Source organism: Gnatocerus cornutus, unplaced genomic scaffold (assembly GCF_029298725.1).
Source record: "Gnatocerus cornutus isolate USDA-ARS CGAHR unplaced genomic scaffold, icGnaCorn1.1 ctg00000267.1, whole genome shotgun sequence".
Taxonomy (NCBI): Eukaryota; Metazoa; Arthropoda; class Insecta; order Coleoptera; family Tenebrionidae; genus Gnatocerus; species Gnatocerus cornutus.
Genome location: NW_028275586.1, coordinates 37,832 through 41,739, shown reverse-complemented (window position 1 = coordinate 41,739; position 3,908 = coordinate 37,832).

Below are 3,908 nucleotides of genomic sequence, written 5' to 3'. Positions count from 1 at the left end.
ATCAGTTTACAACCGACCAATCAACTCAATTAGGGACGCGGATTTAGACATAATCAATAATCTGGGAAGAAAGCAATTAATTCTCGGGGACTTCAATGCGAGACACACAAGCTGGGGTTGTCACGCAAACAATAGTAACGGGTTCAGGCTCTACAATTACGTAGAAAACACAAGCTTGATAATTAACAGAACTGCTGATCCAACTCATTTCCCAATTAACGGCATGACACCTACCTACATTGACTTGACAATCACGAAAAACATGGTAATCTCAGAACCCAGATCAGTGACCGCACTCAACTCGGATCACAATCCTGTGATTCTTGAGATTCCTGACATGACAATCAAAGACAAAACAATCCAAATCAATTCCTATAAACAAACCAACTGGCCCCTCTTCCGCAAAACCCTTGACAGACATGTTGAACTGACGGAAATCATTGGCACGAAAGATGATCTTGATAAACAGATTGAACTGTTCATTAAGGCCATCCAGAAGGCCAAAGACCAAGTCACGACGACGAAAACAATAAATCCTTTTCGAGACGAAATTCCGAAAGCAACCATAGAGAAAATAAAACTCAAGAACCGAATCAGAAAACTGTACCAAAGAACACGAGACCCATTTTTCAAAAACCAAGCATCTGAATTAACCAGAGAAATTAAACAAGAAATAAAAGAATTCAGACAGAACAAATGGGAAACAAAACTTGGCAAATTAAATCCGCACGATAATTCTCTATGGAAAATGACAAAAGCTCTCAAAAGACGATTTACCCCCATCTCTATCCTTAAATCCAATAACAACACAGCATTTAATAATGTGGAAAAAGCAAACACACTGGCAACATATTATGAAACGATCCACACAAGTGATAATCACAACACACCCGAACAAACAGAAATAATTGAAACAGTAAACTCTTTCAATAGTGACAATTCCCAGATAGACGCGCCTACGGCCGTCAAACCCACAGAAATCGCAAAAATCATAAGCACTTTACCGAATAACAAAGCCCCGGGAAATGACGGCATTGAAAACAGAATACTGAAAAATCTTACAGCGAAAGCTGTAAAACAACTAACGAATATAATAAATGCCATGCTTAATCTTTGTATCTTCCCGGAAAAACTTAAAGTAGCAGATGTCATCCCCATTTTGAAACCGGGGAAAAACCCCAATGCACCAAACGCATACAGACCAATTAGCCTTCTACCAACAATATCAAAAGTTGCGGAAAAGGTAATCCAAAAACGAATTAATAAGCACATTAAAGAAAACAAAATTTTACCGCCAGAGCAATTTGGTTTTCGGGAACGACATAATACCACACAGCAAGTCCTCAGACTAATAAATGACATAACCAATAATTACAACACGAAAAGCATAACAGCAATGACATGTCTTGATATTGAAAAAGCATTTGATAAAGTCTGGACAAAAGGACTAATTTACAAAATGATTCAATTGAAGTTCCCGACGCACATTACTAAATTAATAAACTCGTACTTAACAGAGAGAAAGTTCAGAGTAAAGGTAGAAGGCGAAAAGTCGGAAATGAAATCAATAAATGCGGGAGTCCCACAAGGCTCAGTGCTTGGGCCAATACTATTTAATATTTACATTCATGACATCACTAAATTCGCACAAACCAATTTAGCTTTGTACGCGGACGACACCGCCATCTACGCTAAGTCTCATTCGGGTCAGGTCGCACTCAAACAAGTTCAGATCCACATTAATCAACTCGAGAAATTCTACGCGAAATGGAAGATTAAACTCAACGCGGACAAAACGGAAACGGTCATTTTTGCAAAAAGATTCACCGGGCTAAAGATCAATAAAAAACTAAAGGTAGGGGACAGTGAAATTGAAATTAAGAACTCTGTGAAATATCTAGGAGTCACCCTAGACAAAAGGCTAAACCTAAATGAACACATAAAGAAAACGAGACAAAAAGGTGAAGCCGTCCTCAAGCAATTGTACCCATTGTTGGTCAAAAACAACTATCTAAACACGAAAAATAAGTTGCTTCTGTACAAATGCATCTTACGCCCCATCATAACATACGCAGCGCCCATCTACCGGCACAAACCACACACTCCACTAATTCCTTTGCAAAGATTTCAAAATAAATGCTTAAGACTTGCCCTTAACGCAGACAGATACACTCCGCTCCGTCAACTTCATCAGGACGCGAATCTTCCACTCCTACACCATTACATCCATTCCCTTTCCGATAAATTCTACGAGAAGCAGGTGCGGCACGTACCTCTTCTCAAACAATCCCTCAAACACCCAGCAGGAACTCACAAGTTCCCGCACTCGGGTGTCCCCAATCTAGACCGGATAATCCGCTGAATTTTGTTACAGGCAAAAGGCAGCGGAAGAAGAACCGTAAACGGCAATCGACCAGCCACTGACCATATCGGAACAGGAGTCCAGGAGCCCCCTGGAACATCAATCCGAGGATCAGGAGTCCCCGGAGCCCCCTGAAACCTCACCACTAGACCATACCGAACCAGGAGCCCAGGAGCTCCCTGGAAACAGAAACCGGACCGGAAGTCCCAAGACCTCTTTGAGGTCAACACTGTAAATAGTTTTTAAATATCCTTTGTACATAGTAGATAATAAGGTTAGGGTTTTTACTAAAATTTCATTTTCCCTAAATTAAGGTAACCGATAAGTAGGCTAAACACCACATATGTATGCAACCAAGGTTGCCGGTGAGCCATAAAATAAATGTAATATCTTAGATTGTATAATAAATGTAGGCTAGGTTAAGGCATCAGCGCCACACATTAGCATAAGTTAATCTTAAGTGTGATATGTATTATCTTAGTGATTGCATGCGTAACTTCAACCGAATAAAAATCCTGTTGAATTTGAAATTTGGTTCTCGTCCGATCACCGAAGTCAAGCAACGTCGGGCGCGGTCAGTACTTGGATGGGTGACCGCTTGGGAACACCGCGTGCCGTTGTCTCTACTCTTTTCTTTTTTTATTAACATTTCTGATGTCAAACTTTTTTTAAATATATTTTTCACTATTTATATTTTCTCTCAGGAACTTATATAGTATGAAGACGAAAATTTTTAATTCGTTCGAGTTGAATTTGTGGTTCTGAAAAGAACCGATTTTTTTTCTTTTTTTTCCAACCAACTTCCAAGCTGCTCGAGGAGGATTTATTTTGAACTGGTGTATTTGGTGACGGCCTTGGTTCCTTCAGAAACGGCGTGCTTCGCCAATTCACCGGGCAAAAGAAGACGCACCGCCGTCTGGATCTCCCTGCTGGTTATGGTCGAACGTTTGTTGTAATGAGCGAGGCGACTGGCTTCAGCAGCTATACGTTCGAAGATGTCGTTCACGAAACTGTTCATGATAGACATAGCCTTGCTGGAGATACCGGTATCGGGATGGACCTGCTTCAACACCTTGTAAATGTAGATGGCGTAACTCTCCTTCCTCCTGCGCTTCTTTTTCTTGTCGCTCTTCGAGATGTTCTTTTGAGCTTTTCCGGCCTTCTTGGCCGCCTTACCGCTGGTCTTGGGTGGCATTCTCTTCTAGTCGTCGAGTTAAAAAAACGTTTAAAAACAGAAAACGAGACAGACACGACGTGCACGTTACGACGAGTATACTCGATCTAAAACGCCGCACACCTAAAATCCCTCTATTTATAACGAGCGAGCGACAAACAGGCGCTCCGCCTTAGTTCGTCGTTCGACCATTGCCCTAACGAGATGGCGCTGTACCGACCATATAAATTTCTAGCCTTCGCCGCGTTCGGCATTTATTTCAAGCCGTACGTTTGTCAGTGCGCTTCGTGTCAGTCGCAGTAGGTGTTTTGCTGTTTATATCGTATAACAACATGTCCGGAAGAGGAAAAGGAGGTAAAGTGAAGGGAAAGG